General features: G+C 41.6%; 1 long non-coding RNA gene across 3 annotated transcripts in view; it reads right to left on the reverse strand.

Annotated features, from left to right (window-relative positions):
• Nucleotides 1-858: 858 nt before the first annotated feature.
• The window catches only part of LOC115635003, a 35,056-nt gene continuing 13,773 nt past the window's right edge, over nucleotides 859-22,141 (reverse strand). For 2 of the 3 annotated variants that reach the window (XR_003996494.1, XR_003996496.1), the window contains exons 4-5: nucleotides 1,611-1,747; nucleotides 859-1,165 (exon numbers count right to left, since the gene is read on the reverse strand). This is a non-coding gene — a long non-coding RNA (uncharacterized LOC115635003). Of the gene's footprint in view, nucleotides 1,166-1,610; nucleotides 1,748-6,102; nucleotides 6,245-22,141 lie in introns of all 3 variants that reach the window. The other variant, XR_003996495.1, reaches the window with a different exon arrangement.

Raw genomic sequence — 22,141 nt, forward strand, 5'->3', positions numbered from 1 at the left:
TACAGCAAAGGTCAGACACACTGGTGTGGTGGGAAATAATGTTGTTTCCACACACATGAGTTCCCAATAAATTTGTTGCCACAAGGAAAATATCACAAAACTGTTTTTTAAATTGGTTAGGTACAGGCGTGCTGGAACAATTTGTATAGTAGGGATGCTAAGAGCCACTGAACCAACTGTAAACCCTGTATCTGATGGAAACCACTTCAAGCCAGGGTGTGCACTAGCACCCCCAGCACCCCAGGTTCCAGCACCTATGGTTAGGCATGCAATTTTATACAAGTAGTTCTCATGGTTGTGCTAAAAAACCAGATACTGTTGTACACAGTTATCTGATCTGCATGGACAAACAGTCATTTTAGTTTGCCTAGACATCTTAAAATCAGATCTCAAATGTTCATCTGACTGATTGCTTAGTTAGGATATTGAAAGGGAATTGATTGGCACAGGTGGGTTGGGTGTTGTTTGCTTTGTAGACTTTTTTAAATCCATAATTAGACTTCAAAAAAAAAAAAGGCAGTGTTCAAATACAAATTTCATTTGTATTATCTGAAACTACATTACCTTCAGTTTGATTGTTCATTCCTAATGCTGGCAAAATGCTCATTGATATGAGAATTTTGCATGGATAATACACAGGATAAAACTGCAGGATTGGATCTACTACATCATCTAAAAGTGTACTGTAATTTTCATGTGGCATTCACTGATATCCTCACCTTTGTGATAAACAGGAGCCAGAATCTGGAATGAGCAATTCACAGTATGTACGTAAAACAGACTCTTGTAATAGCGTTCTGGAAAGATTTCATAGAAGGAACCACCAGGAATAAGGAAAGTTCAAAGAAAACATTCCTGTTCTCTTCGAAAACTTTTTTTATTGAAGGTTTTTTAAATACAGTATTATGTAAAATCAAAACCTGCTGTAATGTATAAACTAGGACAAACAGTTGGCAAGTTCATTAGAATTTCCCACATGCTCTTGGTCCTTTCTATTGAAATACTGGTGTTTTGCTTCGTTCTTCTTGGCGGCTGTACACTAAATGCCCGGCTACCTTATACCAGTTCTGATTAGCACTCTCCTCACCTTAGTCTGCTTATGTTTCTCTGCAGATCCAGTCTACTGTGGGCGAGGGAACGGTACATATCAGATTTATGGGGCAGCCTGCAGGGAGAGTGAATGCTACTTAATGAGCTTGAATAGTACAAGTGTAGAACAGTGAACAATGAGCCCTTAAGCTGGAAGCAGAATCAAAAACTTGGGCAAGCTTTAACACATATACAACAAATCACCGGGTATGCACAAGTGTTCATTTTTCACTGGAGAACACCAGTGAAACTAAAGCTGCGATTGCTTATCTCGTCATCACTCATCATTATTTCAAATACCTTCTTGCCCTTTGGTTACTTTGAGAAAGAATTTTTGTTGAATATTCCCCCTCTCTAATCCTAAAGGAGCATCATTTTCCTCCATAAAAGCATCATTTTGCTCTCCAGAAAGATATGCTTTTCCATCATTCGCATCTAAAGGAATGCTTTCCATCCTTTAAAGAGAGAGTCTCCGCTAAAAATCAATAGCCAACATTGTCTTTAAATAGTCTGACATTTACCTTTAACATGGCTTTCATTTCTTCTCCTGGTTGAGCAAACATTTGTATTATCCAGCCACATTTTTTATTTCTCTGCCTTTAGCTATTGCTTGAGTACTCGTCAAGATCACAATTCTTGTGTCAGTGATATCGGCTCTCTATAGAAAGAGTTGTAGCAATACGTGTTAAAGGGACTGGAACTCACTAACAGAAGCATTGTTCACTAATTTACGGAAGGCATCAAGTCAAAATAATTACAGGCAAAAGGGTAGTGTAAATCCCTAAGGGAAATATATTTTGGATGCTTGTTTTACTTACAAGCAAATCTGAATGCTGGCCCAAAGGTCAAAAATAAAAGACCATGTGCTTTATTCCTCTCAAGTCATCCATCTTCCTTTCTCCTCTCATACACAAAATTGTCTAGGGGTTCATTTAGAAAACTGTATTTTGAAAGCTGGGCTGTTTGCAATCTGGGAAAGTTAAGCAAATTAGCAGAATTATTAGGAAAAAAACCAATTCTCTACAGCCTGCAAAGCAACCGTTTGTTAAATTGGCTGTCATGAGAGAATTGTATTGATCGAATGATGGTTGCAGTGCTTTGGGAGGGAGAGCTATGTGGCCTTGTTGGAAATAATGTTGCTGTATCATAAATGAAAAATAAACAGGGAGGCTGTGTAGATTCCACAGCAAAACTTTCAGTGATTTCTTGGAATGAGAGAATTAAAAGGTGGTTCTGCTCTGCACGCACATTCTTTTTATGTCTGCACTACTGCGGGGGGGGAGGGAGCTGTGCTGTGTGTTTCTAAAAATAGAAAGGGTAGCAGGAGGGCTGACTTCAAGAAGCACCTCAAACCAGGTGGTTGGTTACACCTGGTTCCCCTGTGACATCGTGAGGACATCTGCAATTCTGCTAGCTCACCCTCCTAGCTCAACTTCTGAGCTGAGTTTTTTTGGAAACAGAAATCTGAATCCAGTAAAAAAGCCATTTAAAGAGATTGCTCTCACACTATTTCTAATAGCTCATCCTCATTTTTATATACCATTTTGCTATTGATTTGATATTTTTATACATTATAAGGGGCACTTAGCAAAGAGAGAATGGATTAGCAGATTAAATATGCTTTATTAGCGGATATCTGTTGGGAAATTATGTCCGTTTTCCATTTAACAGATGCATCAGATTTATTCAGTTATTGAATCAATTTATTCATGCTTGAAAACGTACTAACACTCCACTTAACTATTTCCAATGTCAGGTTTAATACTGGAGAGCTGGGCTTAAGGAGAAAAGCTAAAGAAATGAAGAAAATGTACAGCATGGCAGTACTTTGCATTTCTACTGCAGATCGGCAACTAAGCATGTTATGTCACGATAAGTAAAGCGAGGGTAGGAACTCTGGGCTTGATTCTGATATCTCTGACATCAGTGTGAGTGAAGTGTTACCGTAGCACAATCAGTGGAATCTGTGTAGCACTGTTGCAAATGAGCTGGGAACCAGGCTGTCTTTTTTCCAGGCACAGCCTGACTTTTCAGAAACGCTGGAAACACTCAACTCCAGCTGAAGTCGAATTATGGTTGCAGAGCACTTCTTAAGGTGTGGGCCAATTCCCCATTAATTGCACAGTGTAATATGACAAAATTTCAAATCTGCACATGAAAGGGATTATCTAGCAAGGGGACTGTCGTTAATATTGGTCATATCCTGCAATCATTGTGCCTGCAGATTGATGTGGATGGCTCAGCGTTGTTTATTAGCACCAGACCTTCGCTTCGATTCTGACACAGGTAAGACTCCTATTGACGTCAGTGGAGGTGTTTGCCAGAATGAAAACTGCAACATCAGGCTCGTTATATTTACCAAATAAACCCTTTGAAATGACCAGAGACGTAACAGAGCTATGAAGTTTGGTTCTGGATCCAGAGCCACATTTTTCCAAAGCTTTGAGGGTATTCAGATCTGGGCTTTAGTTTGGGTTCCTAGCCGGTAATTAGTCAGTTGCTACATTTTGATTCCTAATAGCTTTCCAGAATTGTTCCTGGAATCACAACTCTATAGTATGTTTCACATTCTGTTCTGCTCTTTTAAAGGAAAAGGATAAAATATTTACACCTGTAAGATGTCTGGTTTTAGGCCAAGGACATTAGGCTCAGTAAGTTCTATTAGTTGATTTTGTTATTGTGACTTTATTGACTCAAACATCAGTCATAACGGATGATACAAAATGTGGTAAGAATCTATATCCTTTCTCATATTCATTTAAAGTGAAATTCACCCTAACACTCCCCTTGATGAACAGTTGCGAGTAGGGGAAATGTAGTGAGATTACTGAGATGGAATCTACCTTTCAATCCACCTATGTGGCCTGGGGACAGCCCAGTTGCAGCTGCTCCTTTGGCCCCTGGGTTGAAACAGAGGGCTGTGTCCCCTGCATACACCTTATGTGGGGTTTTGTGGCCAGTGAATCTGTGTAATCATAGCCCCAGTGATGATCTCCATGGCCATCCCTGGCCTTACCCCTACCTTTCCCGTGAGTAGGGGATGTAGATTCCTCTTAGCGCTGTCCAACTTTGTCTACAGCAACAATGTCAGAGCCACAGTGTAAGGGACCTAGGCTGCTGGGTGAATTTCACCGTCAGTGAAAAGCATGCATTAAAAATAGAAGCTTGGAGATTTGATAGTTTTGTCTACCAGGCCTTTCTTAAGGGTTGGATAAAGAATGTCAGGGTTAGACAATATGAATGCAAAGCGAGGAGCAATGTGGAAAGAGGATGGAAGGAATTTTATTTAGAAACAATCTGTCACATAAGTCAAACTCTTCTGATATTTTCAGCATGTTAATTCCCTTTTGGTTAGTTGAGCATTCCGAAAACATCATGGAGGCCATCCTGCAAACCCTTATTCGTGCTAGTACTGCTCTTTGGTTCAGTGAGATCTGCATGAATACACACGTTTGTACTGTAGGGCCCATCTCCGCTGTCCCTTTAATTTCTAATGATATATTTAAAAATCCTGAGTTTTAATTCCAAATGGTTATATCGTAGGTCTGTCCTGCAGCTGTTATCCCCGGCCAATAGCTTTGCAGAAGTCAATGGGAGTTTTAAATGCATAGGAACTTCAGAGTCAGACCCCTATATAGGATTTCTGCATGAGTAATATCCTCAATGGTTGGGAAGGAACCCAGGGCCGGTGCAAGGATGTTTTGTGCCCTAGGCGAAACTTCCGCCTTGCGCATCCCCCCGCACACCTGCCCTGAGGCACGCCCCCCCCCACTGCAGCTCCTCTCCTCCACCCTGAGCACCCCCTCATGGAAGCTCCCCCGCTCCTTCCTGAGGCACACCCCTTGCGGCAGCTCCCTACCCCCCACCTTCAGCCCTGAAGCACCCCCCCCGCCCCAGGTCACCCCTGCTCTGCGCACGAGCACCCCGAGCAAGCCTGGGAGGCTGGAGAAGTGAAGCAGCTCACCCCTGCCCCACCTCCTCCCCGAGCACGCAGTGGCTGCTTCACTTCTCCCGCCTCCCAGGCTTGCGGCACCAGTCAGCTTAGGCACCACAAGCCTGGGAGGCGGGAGAAGTGAAGCAGCCATGGCATGCTTGGGGAGGAAGCGGGGCAGGGGTGAGCTGGGGCGGGGAGTTCTCCTGAATGCCGCCCTCCCCTTACTTGCTGCAGGAGGCCCTCTCCGCGCTCCCCTGCCCCAGCTCCCTCCACCTAAATGCCGGCGGCAACCAGGGCAGTGGAAGATCCAGCTGCCACGGTCACTGACGAAGAAAATGGCACCCCCCCAAATCCCAACACTCTAGGCGACTGCCTAGGTCGCCTAAATGGTTGCACCAGCCCTGCAGAAACCCCTAAGAAATTTTAAGTAAAAAAAGAATGGAAATGCCTCAATTAAAAGAGATCCTACCGCCTGTTAAGAGATTTGATTCACCAGGCTTTTGGAAAAACTGGACAAAGTTCCAGTGCTCACCCATCATAACAGCTAACGCCTGTAGGCAGTAGTGCACCAGATCCCCCATCTGATATAAACTGTCCTTGAATTAATCTAGCTATGCCCATTTACACCGTCTGTTCCAGTGTATCCAAGGGTGGCTCTGGTATATGGGGCGCATGCAATGAAGTTATTCTTGGAGCTTCCTCTCCATATCATTCTTCCCTTCCCCTTACAAATTTCCTCTTCTCCTATCATCTCTCTCCTATTTACTCTCCAAGAGCCTCATCCAGAGCCCAATGAAGTCAATGAGAATTCTTCCAATGGGCAACTGAATCATGGCTTTAATCCCAACAATTGGTCCCTGCCCTCACAAGCTGGTCATGGTTTTTCCTTAGAGAAGGCCAGCCAAGAGCAAACCAACCTTTGCTAGTTCTCTCTAAGACTAACAGGACCCACTGTGGGGTTGTCTCACCTCCCTCATGATTCGGAGAGGGGGGGTTGAGTTACTAAACCCATCGCAGAATGAATGTCTTCAACATGAAGAAAAGGGCATGAAGTGACTCGTACATGAAGTGACTCATACCCTCCAAATGTAAGATGATGTCCATGCTTTCTCCCTGCCCCTTTCCCGTTTGTGAAATATCCACACTTTCTTGGGTTCTAGGGCGAGCTGGCTGCTGTCACTGCCAATCAGTAAAAAATGAGTGATGCTACGAAACCTCCGTCTATTTGCATTTCAGAAAGAAAGAAAGAGAAAATGACAGATGACATGGTAGGAAATTCCTGTTAGATAGCCAAAAAGTTATTTCATTAGAAGGTTCGGAGTCATTGTCAGTCAGATCCAAAGCAGTAAGAACACAGTAGTAAAAACAAATACGCAGATTAGTGTCCGAAAAAGGTAAGGACACAAATGGACATGTAAACTCCAGCCCCTCTTGTACAGAAACAAATATTGTTTTCTCTCCGGGTTTTAGATTAATTTTTTAATAAAACACCAAAGACATGAGATCCAGGGCTTTGGCTGCTGAGCTTCTGAGTGAAAGAGATTGAAAGAAAAACAGGGCTATGGTTTTAAGAGCTATTGGCTAGTGTCTCAGAGCTCTCACTCCACTGCGTAGGGGTGTACGGCCCTGCACCCTGCTTGGCTCTGCTTAGATTGTGACTTCAGCCATGGATGGGTGGGGGCAGCAAAAATGAATTGCTCAACTCTCCTCGTCGGAGCAAGCTAGATGGGTCACATCCTGCAAACCTGTATGCATGCTAGTACTCCCCTTGACTGCAGTGGCATTGGCCAGAGGTGGGGGAGTGGGAGGATCCCTGGCTCTGCATCCCATCCCCAGCTCACCAGCAAGAGTATCTAGCTAGGCATAAGTGGGGAGAGCTGCCCCACAAAAAGGGGTGAAATAACTTACCCCTTTCTCAGCACAACGGGGCATCAGAGATTGCAATTCATTGTTTACTGCTGGGCCATTGTTTATTGCTGCTGAGGGCCACCCTTTACTTGGGCAGAAATTTTAAGTCACAACTGAACCTGGTGCATTTGAAAAATCTTTCTTGCTTTCTTTCTTTCAGAGGAAAAAAGGCTATCCATCATGTATTGTGTAAAACATTTGGGAGCTTGGGGGGTGCACGGGAAGGGAAAGGAGGCAGAGGTGTTATCAAGGGAGGAATTCAAAGATACAAAATAACTGCTCCATATTCAGGTGATGCTACAATGTTCAGACCTCCTCAGCTTTGTTGTGGAAGGGGAAGGGGCAGAGGGCACATGCTTTCTTATTTATTTCTTGATTATGTTATATTATGAGAGGCATCTGCAGCAGGTCTAGATACTCTGACATACATTAAAACATGTACATAAAAATATTAATACAGAAAGTCCATCTAGTCCAGTCAGCCCAACCCCATAATACAAGTCAACACAGACAGGACCCGACCCAAAGCCCCTTGAAGTGGATGGAAGTCTTTTGATTGACTTCACTGGGCTTTGGATCAAGCTCATAAACAGGGCAAATAATCCCCCATAATATCACAGAGTCCCATTTGCTCAGTGTCCTCATTCTCACCAGATACCTAGAAAAACTGATAAACAGCATATCCAGAAAGTCAATAGATTCATGCTATTTCAGACCAACGTGGGGAAGTCCAGAGTCAAGGAAAGCTTCCCATGAGCTGTGTCCCCATCCATCTAAATGGAGAGGACTGCTGATCACAAGGGAGATGGAGAGGGAGAGGACTAGACTCTCCAACAGGCAGGTCCCAAGCTGTGGGGCCAAGCTGATCTTGTGGTAATAAACTGAATGAGTTTGGTTGATCTCAGCTCTCTATCTAGTGGACAGAGATCAACATTTCAAAAAATCACCATGAATCGTTTGCCATCCCATTGTATATTGGTGTGCACAGCAGCTTTGTACTGAGCCGACGAGTCTTTCCTTAACCCTATGGGAATCGGATGTCATGTCACTGGATATGTTTTGCAATGTGGTGGTTTATGAGAACCAAGAAATCTGACCACATACATTATGGTCTCACCATGGTATAAATAAGGATTAACTGCCCTGAAGTCAATGGAGTTACATCCGTGTAAAACTGGTGCAAATGAGGATGGGATCAGGCCATTCAAACTATCAAGATTTAGGCCTTTTATCTTTCTCATCATTTGAAATCTGGTTCCTTTCTCATGTCAGATTTGCAAGCACTTGAACAACTCCTGGTGCCCAGGTTAGACCAGAAAAGTCCCACTCATCTGGCTTTGGGAGGACACTTGCCATTCTATTATTATATTTCTGTTGTCTAACACTCATAAAACAGGGATTTGGTTTCACAGAACAAAATAGGGGGAGGTTTGTTTTATAATGTTCATTTCCTATAATGGCCAGATAAGGCCACATTTTCCAAAGGGCTTGACTCCCATGGTAACTGCTGGGTGCTGAGCTCTTTTGAAAATTGACCCACAAGAAGGTAAGGCCAAATTTGGTCAGCTTTACTCAGTTGGGGTAATACCTTAGTGCCACGTAGTCTTGTTGGGGGAGAGAAGGAGCTTAAGGCTAGCAGAAGCTAACCTGAAAAATCAGGGACATAAATGATGTGCCTGATCCTGTATATATATGACAATTGAGGGCTCCATTTTGGCTTTGCCCCGAGTTCCGAGTACTGCCCTAGGAGCAGATGGAGAAGCAGGTGGAGACTCAGAGGATCATCATAATCTGTCTCCGAGATCCCACCTGCTTCAGGGGTGGAGGAGGGAAACAACGCCCGCTCTTGCCCTATAACTAGTTCAGTGCACATGCCTCAGCAAGATGGCACCACCCAGTCCCATCCATATGCAATGATAGAGATGTTCCTTGGAGGCTGCTGTCTCCCCACTGCACAGCCTCATACGTCCCTGCATGAAAGCCCAGGATGTGCCATGATATGACCCTCAAACTGCAAACACAACATTCCATTGTATCTCACTATTTATATTTAACCAGTTTATGTATTATTATTTCATCCATTTTTACTTACAGCTTGTGTCAATACTATTGACTTTTTAATTGCTTTTTTTGGCAGAGGGAGGCGCATTTTTCACTTAACTAAGTACCTTGCTCCTGTGTCTCTTTCCTACGAGCTGGCTCTGGCATGTCTGATGTACAAAATATCTGTGAGTCTTATTAAAAAGAAATTCTTACGTTAGTACTGAGTCCATTCAGGGTCTCTACACAAGTACATTGTGAAGACTTAATGCAGCACCAATCTCAGTGAATGCAGACATGCAAATTCTTTCCAGCCCAGTGGAAAGATTTACAACCCTTTTCTAAGTGGGATATTTATTATTTAGCGTAACAAAACCCATGGCAGGACCTTGCAAATGCTAGCTATCCTGAGACAAGAGGGATGTTCACTAGCCTGCTGGGAAGAGAAGTCAAGCGCTGAACAGATCACTTGTATGATCAGCCCAATCATTGCACTCAGTGATAAATAGCCCCACAGGAACCATAATTCATCCAGGAAGAAAGATGCAGGCAGCCCATTATATTTACTGGTAATATTTTTTTTAAAGGAAAGAGTCAATAAAGACCAATGAGAAAAGGCCTGTTAGTTACATATACATATATATTTTTCACGTATCATTAAAATATCTTTGGCCAGAGAGCTGTAATCTGTATTCTCTCTTTTGCCCGATACATCAAAATACGTCTTCCTCTCGGATGATGTTCTTGGTGTTCATGGTGCTCACATCATAGAATTTTTAATGTCTTTAACCATCTTTAGCTTTGGATCTGAGAACTCTTTCAGGCTATATGTCAGTGCCAGCTGTGAGCAAAGAAAGAGTAGCTTCTGCTCAGGCACTATGATAATGTAGCATTCCTGGCTGAAAATGGATTTCCATCACTTGCTGAAATGTCACCACAGAACATCTATATGTGGGTTCCTTCCTCTACACCCCCACTTCTCTCTTTTCAGGAGAGCTATGTGAAAGAAAAGGACAAACATGATAAAAATCCATGGACAAAATCTGACTAATAGAATCACTGTACCCAACAGTGATGGCACAGATTCAGTCACCACCAGTAAGAAACAAACCAAGCCACAATATGAGTGATGGAGCTGGGTCCCACCCAAAAATACAGGGCCAAATCCAGATCCGGTTTTTCCTCAGTGCTCAGAGGTGTTTGGATCAGGGGTTTCAGCTAGGGATTCATTACTGATAGACACATAAAAGATTACAAATGTAGAGCTCAATACAAATAGCTGGAGGTCAGGCCCAGTTGCCAGCGTTCAAGGTGCAATTAAAAATGATCCAAAGTAGCCAGAATCTGATGACCTTCTGAACACATAGCAAAGCTCGTCTTCTATTCCCCCCCCCTCGATATGTGTAAATGGGGGATAATTGTGAGAGTGGGCATTGTTGGAAGGGGAGGGGGAGGCATGATTTTTAGTTGCCTAGTGGTGGGTCATCTTAAATTGTATTGCTGCATTTACCATGTATTTTTATAGTATGTCAGGGGGACCCCGAGAGCATGGATAGATGCCCTAAATAAAATATCCCAACATACAAAATTCTTTTTTTAATATAATATAATATAATTCACATTAGCTTCATTTTTGCCACCCCTTCCATTGCCATCTTCCTTCCCAAAGTTTGATTGATACACACTGGGAGGTCTTTGGGTCATGGAGCATGTCTGGCTTTTATCTCTGTTAAATCCTATATAAATATTGTGGATATTTGAGCATTAGCGTATTTAGGATGATCTGTTTAGCAGATTCAGGTTATGAATGGCTGCTCAAAATAACACTTGCATTTCCAGACAAGGGTCTTTATTACAGCAGAGGTCAAACGAAAAAGGATTATTCTTGCTAATTATTTAATATTTACACAAAATGCTTGGGGCTGAGTCCGCAGGATTGTCTTGTTTGAGAAGCTAATAGGTTTCCAGGAAACTAGCATTATCTGTTTGAATGTGTAAGGGGCCTGTCGTTTGGAAATGGATTACAATTCTATCTGATATATTTAGAAGCTGATTGGCTAAAGGTTTAATAATGACTATTATACCATCCAATCCTGCTGCCTTTGAAGTCAATAGCAAAACTACCATCCACCACTGCGGCTTATGCAAAGCACAATGAAGAGGACTGATTTTTCATATGCATTTAAAAAACGAAAAGTTTGTGCTGCTGAATGAGGTATGTGGCACACACATGGGGGGGTTGAAGACCGTGGGGAGCCTGGTCTCTGCATCGATTAGGATGTGAACCCACATCTCCCAGCCTGGGTAATCCTGCCACCTGCCCCAATAGAAATTCCTGTCTGTTGCTTCCATTCCCCTGTAAGTCACTCATATCTCCTACTCTAGCAGCAATAAAGCCCATGCGTGGTACCTACCATGGCAGCTTGTATGTGTTGAGCTGCAGTGATCCTTTCCCACCACCCATCTGCTCCCCAAGTCTGTGGCTCTTTCTTGTTGCAGGGACCTTGCTGTGACCACTTTCCACACCCCCCATTCTGCTCTATGGCTTCTTTTTTAAGGCCATCCTATGAGTCTCACCCTCTTGGGGCTGACTAAGCAACTGCCTGTCCATAAAGCAGGAGGTTCAAACGGCTGCTTGGGAGCCAGGGTTAGGAGTCTACTATGGAAACCAATAGGTCTATAGGGCCAGGGGTATATTTAGCCCCTGCATTCCCCCTCCCTGGATCATATGAGCCTGTGGCTCTGCAGAGCTTCTTGTCCCCATCCCCCAAGCTCCAGTACCCTGGAAAAAATTCCCTTGGGCTGCTGTAGCTATAGTCCACAATGTCGCGCAGAGGCCATGGTAAGGGACTCCCTTCTACCCCTCCCCCACCCCGTCATATCCAAATCTCACTGGCTCCTGCGGGAGAAGATGGGGACAAGATTTTACCCTGGGTAACGGCTGCTGAGTTGGTGCGGTCATGGCAGGAGAAGAGCGGGTTATGAAAACAAGTGCTCCCTCTGGAAAAGCCACTTGAGTCTGTTCTCCTCAACTTCTGTTGCCATTTCTTTATGGTTTTAATCTGTGCCTGGAGTGAAGAAAATCCTGCTGTTGCCCTGCTAGTGAGAGACTGCACGTGCCTTCTGGACATGGTATCATCCTCATTGAGAAAGGAATCTGAACTAATATGTGCAAGTAACACCAACGAGGGCCCTAAGCCATGAATGTTTGTTAAGAAAAAATAAAGGCCCCAGTGGAGCCCAGGCCTGTTGCAGGGGTTACCTCTCCTCAGTGGCAGAATTGTTTGCTGCATTCTGCACCCAACACCTCCTCCGTCCCCGGCTGAAGTCAAGCCCAAGCCTGAGCTGACTTCAGTACGAGCTGAGGGGGCACGGAGACACCTTTGAAAAGCACATCGCTATTCTAGGGTGGAGTCAAACTCTTTTTATATCTTGTATTTCCCTTCTGATATGTATTCAGGGACCCTACAGGGAAACAGACCAACAGCCCAGGTGTTCTGTTTGGCTCCAGAGCAGGCACAATCTGAGCTGCAGCAGGGCTTGGATGAACCTCAACCCTGACCAAGTGGAATTATCTCTAGGGGACAACAGGATACTTCATTCTCTATGGCCCATTCAATCCCTGGCCTCTGCACGGACTGGCTGCAAGTAAGCCAGTTAATGCAATAGTGCTGCACTAACTAGGTTTAGAAAAAGCGTAACTATAGATAGAATTGCAACAGAATTTTTGACCCAGTTTTTATCTTGTTTGCAGACACAAGAGGGCCCTGGAGAATTTCCTCTGCCTTGGTCTGGGTGGCATAAGACAGTTTTAGCAGCTCCTATACCTCTCTCCTTCCCATCTCCTGAGTGAGTCAGGAGACAGCCTGCTTGACCAGGGCATCCCCATGTCCCAACAATCATTAGCTGCCAGAAAGGTCCCTTGAAAACCCTAGGCAAGCAGCATAAGTAACTGCAGCCCACGGGCTGCTCTGAATCAGGCCAGCACAGATCAGGGGCTTAATGCCATCTTTGCCAACCTGGTCCTTTCCAAGTTTCTTGTCCTGACTGGAGGATCTGGCCCAAGGCTGTTGTAATCCATGCATAGTAATCTACTATGTTTAAGCCTTACTCTTGAATCTCGTATTTCCTCTAATAGACTGTCATAGGCTATATTGTTACAGAAATTCCTTGTTAAGTGAATTGAATTGCCTGTTCTATAAAAATGCAATCAGTCAACAAAAATACTGGCAAAATTTTTCAAGCATGGGTGCCTAAAGATAATCATCAGAGCATCTTTAATCACCTAAATGAGTGTCTTAATTTTCAAAGGTCCTAAACACTCCCAGTGGCATAGATTTTAGTGGGAGCTGCAATTTTCCAGCACTTCTGAAAATTGGGTCACTTACATGGACTTACATGCCTAACCTTAGGCATCCAAGTTTGCAAATCTTGGTCAAAGTGCTTATATACTAAAAAACCCCAAAACCTCTATTTGATAAGCACTTTTTATAAAACTAAAATATCATACATATAATTTTAATGTGTATCTGTGTGTGTGTGTATGTGTGTGTTTTCTTAGGCGTACATATGCTAAATATTGTTATATGCACGTATACAGAACAATTCCTAGAGAAATAATGCCTTGGGATAAATGGATGCTTTACAGATTGTCTGTGCAAATACATTTGTATAATTATGCCATGTCAGTTGCTTCATGTATTTTCAGCTGTTAATTGCAGAATATCTGTCCAAAAGTTAAAAGAAAAGTCAACCAAACCAGTTGCAGTTGATGTGCTATTATGCAATATGGCACCTTTAAGAAGAAAAACACTTAAATTCATTTACTTTCTCTGTTTTGTTTAAATTATGATGCCTCCAGCTTTCCCCTTTGACATTTTTTAGTAACTTAATTATTATTACCAAGGAAGAATTTTAATAATGCTGCTGTTTACACTGGATGCGGCCTGTGGGAATTAGAGAGAATTACCCAGATTGAGAAGAGCGGGAGGGAGGGAAGTAATATTTTGAAAACCCACTCCACTCTCTGCTGGAAGCATCTGTTCTTACTCTCTCTTTTCTTTCTAGAGTCTTGATATCATTCACAGCCTAGACTGTCTGCAAACGGGGACTAGTTCTGAGGATTCCCTTTCCCTTCACTATTCCATGTTGTTCTTCATCCTGTCCTTCCTTGTTTCTAAATCTGGGCTCCTTGCTTGGCAGGAACACAGCCTTAAGGTGATGCTAGTAAATGTTGAAGCAGGGTTAAATTACAGTTTCAGTGGCTACCCTGACTGAGTGGCTCTGGGATGTTGTGAAGGTAATTCAGAGAGCTACATTTTCAATCAGCCTTAACTAAGTTTCATTCCTGTATCTGCCCAATTACCTGAGGCCCAATTTGAGGGCTCACTCGGGTGTTTGGACATTGACATTAATTATAAATTGCAATGCAAATGGCTGTCGGTGGAAAAACTGTGGACATAATTATTTGTGTCTGCAAATTGAAGGTACAAAGATGAAGGGCAGCATATTTTGCCTAGGGAACGGCTGGCATTGCTTAACTCAGTTTACAATTCAGTATAGCCTGGTCACTTCTCACTGAGCAAACTGCTTACCCAGGGGTGTATGTGTGATGTTTCCAGCCACCAATAATAGGATGCATAAGATCCTGTTGTTTTTCATTACTCCATAGGGAAATCCTTCTCTGAAGCATTTTCATGGTATGTGATCTTGGTGTTCTGCAATTTGTTGCATGATGAAAAAGCCTCTTTTTTGTGTGTCTTTAAAAAACACACTCACTTTATGAGGATAAAAATGTCCCTATTTTTTGATGCATTGCTTTATATCTTTTCATTTTAAAAATAAATGTAACTATTTCTAATCAGCTCTGATGCACTGTGTTATCCCTGTTGGCACATTTGCTAATAATTACCAGCTAATTGCAGGGGGCTGGCGGGAGGGGAATACCAAGCAACTTTATACCTACATTTCAAATTCCATGGGTATTTAGTTTCATGACACCATAGTTATTTCCAGTATACAGAAACCATCTCTAACAAAAGATTACCTTATTGCAGAACATGATTTCACTGCATAGCCGCTATATTGTTACTAGTCATGTTTAGTACAATTTGTTATTGTTGCCTTTTGATCTGGCTTTTCAGAATGTGAGTCACTCTGGCAGCTATTTTCCAATAAGGTTAGCTGGGAGGATCTAGTTTTCTCTATCTATTGTGAGTGGTACTTCAGTTTAATTGATTTTCAAAGAAGAAACGGTGGGTGAAATCCTGAGCCTATTGAAGTCAAGGGCAAAAATCTCATTGAGTACAGTTGGGTCAGGATTTCCTCAAGTATCTTTGAACACCTGCAAAATACTAACAAAATGGGTCTTTTAATAATGACAGAAACAGAACTTTGCTTTTTACTTGAGGTGTGAGCTCTAATTTAATAACATTGCTTCCTAATTTCTGATCACATAAAAATACACATGAGTTTGAACGTAATTTACCAATTAAGGTGAGACTCCAGCAAACATCCCATTGGCTTCTGGTAGATCATTCATGTAGTTTTCAGTATTGGGGCATAAATCTGGGCTAAAGTGAGTCAAATTCTTTCCTCATGAAAGCACTCAAAACTGCATTTAGATCAACAGCAGTGCACTCAATTTACAGCAACAGAGAATTTGACCTGAGTATCCCAAAATGAGGGAAATATATAATCTTACATCAGAATTTGGGTATTAATGGCCCATTGCACCAGCAGTATCTGTAGCTTGTGATAGTCCTGTAGATTTATGATAAAGTTTGGAAAAGATGACCCTTGGCTTATTTTTTCACCCATCATTATATTAGCAAGTGAGTGATTTTCTTTAAGCTATTAGCATAACATCAATGCTCATTATGGCCAGATTGGACTTTATATCTTACCCCAAATCCTTAAGAGCATGAGGTCAACTTAGAGAACAAAGACAAACAAAGAACCATTATTGGAGCATATTTGTTTGTTACACACCATAAACTCTCAAACCTAACACGTGGCTGCACTGATTACACAAGCTGTGGATATTCACCAGTCTGGAGACATTTAGAAAGTATCTTTAATTTTGTAGCACATTTCTTGCATCTAGGTGCATTGGCCATAGAGCATACATTCCTTCATGAGAGCCTGCCGAATGGTCAGTTTATCACATAGTATAAAATACCAACAAGGGAATTTAGCATCACAATGTTTATTCATCATCACAATAGATGGACCATCAAGGCATGGGGCTCTTTGAAAGGCTTCAGTGCATACATGTGAAAATGCAGCATTTGCAGTTAAAATATACAGGTCTGAATTACAGCTCAGATCAATACAGTGGGAAGATTGAGATTATCAATCTCGAGGGGTCGCAGTTACACGAAATTGACTGGCAACCACATAATGACTCAGGTTCAGCCCACCAGTTTAGAGTCAGGGCGATAGATCTGCAGGCGCCAGTCATAATAATTTCCTTATCGACAGGGTCCATGTGTCCATTTGTCTTCTGCTACCTTAGTTGTCTTGGTCCAGTTCAAGTACTTAATCCTTCAAGCTGCGTCTGAGTGATCAATGCACAGCTACAGCTGGTTGAAGGGGACCAAATCCATTGAACAGTTGATTTGGTTCCATTTTACCAGCTTTAGCAAAGCATTTGGAAGGCAAAAAGGGTGATTCCTCAGGGTTCTTTCCTTCACAGCTGCCTGGACCTCTTCTGGACTTGCTACCCTGGTTCAAACAGCTTCATTTTCAGGCCATCAGGATTTATTTAAGCTTCTTAGCTGCTAGGTCTGAACAGTGGGTCTGAATGTAATAGATAATTTGAAGTAGTGGCCTTCCTACTCTGCCATAGTAACCTCCGGGCTATAGCACTTTTAAATCCATTATTTAATTTCTTCTTCTTCAAGAGCTTCAACATAAGTAAAGGCCATGGGCTTAATGTGGGTACTTAAATCCCTCACCTCACGCTTTCTTCCTTTAAATGTTTTATTGTTTGCTGTTCTCCTTTCTGTTTTATGCTTTGCTGCTCACAAGGATGACCTGTAGGTACTGGCTACAGAGGCCCGTAGACCATGTGCAATGTTACTCACTATTGTGAATCATCCTGTGATTGAACAGTTTGGGGTTGGATAGGACATCTTCTCTCAGCAATGTTCCTCAGCAGATGCGATGGAGCAAGTAATGTAAGCTTAAACATTTCCTGGGGTTAGCAACCTCTGTCTCTGTACCCACCAATCCACATTAGCCTGTAACCTGGCATGAAAGGCAGGATTTTCAATATGTTTAATATCTGCTTGAGACAAGTGATGGGGCGGGGGTGGGAGGAGGAGTTGGCCACCTGTGACTAACCAAAGGAGAGCAATGAAAAGGGAAGTAAAAAAGAGGAACAAAAAGGAAAACCGCTATTGTTTCATGGCAACCTTCTATTCCCTTTGATTTGTTGTTTGAAAAGGGGTAAGGAATCAGGATGGGAAACCAGAAATAAAGCTAGCATGAGCCATTCGGAGGACTATACAATACTTAGTGCTGGTAAACTCTGTTTGCCCAAAGTGCAAGCATGGAAGTTATTTTTCAGCTACCTGAGAGAGATTTGTCTCACAAGACTCTGCAGAATTAATGGTCTGTTGCTGAAAATAAGTAAATTAAGTAAAATATATATTTGTTTTGATCATTTGTGATGTGCTGTACAATAAAATCAGACCTATTTTATCAGGGGGGAGGGTCAAACATGAATATTATGTATATCTTTAAGTCTAACATATGTAAAGAATTGTTAAGCTTAGTAAGGGAAAAGTGATGTTAAAGCAGTCCACCAACTGTGCAAAATGATAACAGGAGAATAATGCCTATGCTTAGAACCACGCAATGTAGAAATATAACCAATGGGCCAGCATTACAGCTCAGCAATACAGGCTTTGGGTTGTATCTGTAAGTATCATAGATCACTTAACTACTCAAAACCGTTACTCTAAGCTTCCTATAAATAAACGGGGGTGGGGAGGGGGAAGGAAAGAGAGAATAGCTTTTAAAGAAGCTCTACAATTAATTAAATCAAGTTATCTCTAGGAACCATTTCAAGAGATAATCAAGTCAAGGAACTAAATAAACGTAGAAAGAGAAGACCTGGAAGTATTAAACTCATCCTTTGGCTAATTGTAGGGGAAAGGAATTATCTACTGGTGGGAGAGGGGGGAGGAAATGCCTTCAGTTAACAATGCTTCATGGAGCATGCAACCTATATCATGACAGGCGGCGGCATTTTGGTTCAGCATGCAACAAGCTGTGTGAGCTGTTGACATCAGTGCATTTAAGACATGCTACTGGATGGACCTGGTCCGCCCTGGCGTTCCATTGATGCTATGGGAATGTTATCTGAAAGCAGCCATAGAGAAGAGCTGCAGCACTGGATCGTACATCCCTTTTATTGTTATCCCAGACATTGGCTCCTCTGTGAATACTTATGCTCAGGAGGGTGCACAAATGTACCAGGTTACAGAATCTTTGATACTGAGGTGAGTGTCACTGGGAGGTAATACAAGAAGATCTTCTGTCTGGAAGAGCTTTCTGCCTTTGTCTCGATATTCTAATAAAGACATGTTATAGACAGCACAGGGAAGCTAAAGAATTTATCACAAATTGTCAATATTCCTAATGAAGCAGAAGATTTCGACATGCAATAGAATGAGCCTGCATTGAACCATTGCACTGGGCCCATCCTTCTGACTCTAGGAGTGGGCCTGGCTACTCTACTGGATATTCCAGTCTAACCCCCTTTTGAAAAATGAACGCCCCTCAAAGCCATTATCATTACAAGCTAAAAGGCCAAATGAGACAAAGTACTGTTGGTCTTCATCTGAATAAACAAATCATTTTTAGATCAAATGCATTAACAATTTATCATTCTAAAATCCAATCAAAAGGAAAAAACAACAATACAGAACATTGATTTTCTACAGCTTTATCTTAATGAAGTGCACATCCCCTTAGTAATTAGCCTAAGAAGGTTTTTTTTCCCTCTCACAACTTAATGTATTTGATTTTCATCCAAATGTTGCTAAATCTGAAGAAATTTCCCAAAAATGAAATGAAATGCCCTTTGATAACACAGAGAGCCTCTTATCTCTCACTTTGTTGGTCTTTCACCAAAGGGCCCATACCGGTACTGCAGATGATTCAATTTGATTGCATTGTATCTTTGCAAGGATGTTTAAATCAATGCCCCAGTTGCTGTATTCTGCACAAAATGTAATTTGCAAGCCATAAAATATAAACTAACTGGTTATTTTTTCCATACAGCTGTCAAATACTAATCATATTATAATAGATTTAAATCATATATAATAGAAAGATTGTACTACATTTTCTTAACATTTCTTTTTAAAATGTGAGTATACAACCCCTAAAAGTACAGCACAGACAGGGCACATGCATCTTCTGCTTAGATTTTATTTGAACTTATTGAAAAGCACTTGGGGGGACTAGAGTAGTTGCAGACATCTCACTGGCTACTGAGTCTCTCAAACCAAGACTATTACCTGAAGTTAATAATATGTATAGTTAACTTACATGCCTCTGTAGAACTCACCTGTCTCCCACAAACACAATGAGGTTTCTGCTTATGGCTAACAAAGACAGCAAAGCAAGAGCAATCTTACCACAACCCTGTGTGTAACACTGTATCTCCAAATCACAACCACCATCCAGTTTTATTATCTACACCTATCTCATAGAGCTGGAAGGGACCTTGAAAGGTCATCAAGTCTAGTCCCCTGCCCTTCACAGCAGGACCAAATACCAGCCCTGACAGATTTTTACCCCATATCTCTAAATGGCCCTCTCAAGGATTAAGCTTACAACCTTGGGTATAACAGGCTAATGCTCAAACCACTGAGCTATCCCTCCCCTCAACTGTGCTGGGTCCCAGTAATTGATACCAATATACAAACTTGTTCCAAGCTTGTTTTGTGCCTCAAAGGTACAGACGTACAACACTGAAAATACTTTGCTGAGATGCCACTTCCCTTCCTTCTCTATTCTTTGGGCTAGAGATAACTTTAAAATCCTATTTCTGCAGTGATGCTAAACAGAGGACAATGGTTTCAATCCTGTTGCAGTGGTTATTTGCTTAAATGCAATCGATAATTTAAGAGTCCACGTTTATTTGGATGTTACACCTTGTTACTACGATATATATCAATTTTCACCATGAAGGATAAAGCAAACAAAATCTGCTATGGAAAAAAATATTAGCCAGTTTGTCCCTTGTTAAAGTTTAAGACAGAGATAGGCCTGAATCAAAATCTTGAATCTGTTCATTCAGATCTGGATCCAAATTTTGCTACAGGGCCCAGTGTAAGTAAGAGGCCAAATTCAAACGCAGAGCTAGCCCACCCAAAAAATTCAAGGAGTTCACAGTCTGAATTTGATGCAAATACTGTGTATCAGACACATCTCTAATGTAAGAAAGAGCATAGCAGCAGTGCCCCTTCTAGAATGGTCGTATTTCTCTGAGGCATTCTGGTGCCTAAATACGTAGGCTCTAGAAATGTAATGGAGAAAACTCTGAAGTCATTGATCTGAAATGCAGTAATATGTATGTGTTTCCTGAAGCTGCATCTGTTGGATTCTGCAATTGCAACACTATTCTAGGGTACTAAAAGAGAACGAAGCTGGTCCCTAATACAGTTGGTGCATTTTATGAACCAAACAATTAAATAGGTTTTAAAATATCTGCTGATTGCATAATCCTATCCAAGGGAGTGTATTCAGCATTTTTAAACAACTGATACCACATACGGCTGTATACTACAAAACACCAGCAGTCCTGTTAAAATCAATAGAAAATTAGATGCTATGAAAATGCAATATGTGTCCAATTAGTTGTAATTGGAGCAAATGGTGATGTAGATAAACTCCCAGAGTAAGATGTATTTGCCCAGAATATGCACTTTATGCACAGCACAATATTGGCGGTCCCCTGCTCTGATGTATCCTATAACATGAATGTCGATCTATCTAATACACATATGTTAACTCTTATCTAATTATGGAGTTGCACAGAGCTTTTAGGATTGCTTTGGTGCACGACTGTGTGTTGTGACAAATGATTCTCCATCACACAGAAAACTCCCTGTTATACCTGACAAATTATTCCAGCAAACCTGTTTAAGAACTGAAAAATCCTTGAACATTGTCACAGGTAAAGAAATATGCTGTTTGTGAGATCAGAGGGATTTTTTGTTGGTTCAAAAATTTTGGTTTTAAAATATACATTTGCTTCTTTTCCTCATGTCTTTTGTTTTGTCGTTCAAAAACCTTCATATCAACTATTTTTCACGAATCTTTCATCATTTAAAAGTTCGGTTGCATGACCAAACAGAAACTAGGTTATTTGATTCTAGTGTTTTATTTTTAACACCGTTTGTGCAACATTTTGGGTCCTCCCTCTTTTAATCTTATGACTAAAGAAAATGAGCGATGTTCCTATATCACACAGCTATACCCATAACATTACAATACACCCCTAGACAAGAGATATCAAGCCAAACCTGGTGAAATTGGTCTAAGATGTTTCACTGCATTACTAATACATTTAATAGAGACCCAGTTCAGATACCATGGGGTATTACAATTATCATTTGACTTGTTTGCATTTATTGTTTAAACATATAAATAACTTCATATTTCTTGTCCCAACAGTATAGCCTCAATTGCCAGGAAGTGATGATTCACTGAGAAATGGATGTTTAATTCCAATTTTTAGTTAATTATTCACATAAATAGCAAAGAATCACAGCCCATCAAGGAAATATGTCTGCATTTATCCACCCCTAAACCGTTTACCATCACCAGACACTGTTACTTACATTGTTTAAGAAAAGGTCTCGTAAAAAAAAAAATAGATAGTAGCTTGTGTTTGCTGTGCTGACTCAGCCAAAGTATGGAACAAGAAATGCTAAGGCTCAATCCATAACTTTGGTGTCTAGTCAAAGAATGCATTCTTTCGCAACACTGATAAAACTTTAATACATAGTTGCCCGGGTTCTTAATAAACTTGTCAACAAAAGAGTAAAGGAAATTGATGGGGGCTTTCCCAGGAATAAATTCGGTTTCAAATAGACCAAATGAACACGGGGGACAGAGTGCGGGGAGAACAGCTAGGCAAGGGCTACT

Source organism: Gopherus evgoodei, chromosome 14, assembly GCF_007399415.2.
Source record: "Gopherus evgoodei ecotype Sinaloan lineage chromosome 14, rGopEvg1_v1.p, whole genome shotgun sequence".
Taxonomy (NCBI): domain Eukaryota; kingdom Metazoa; phylum Chordata; order Testudines; family Testudinidae; genus Gopherus; species Gopherus evgoodei.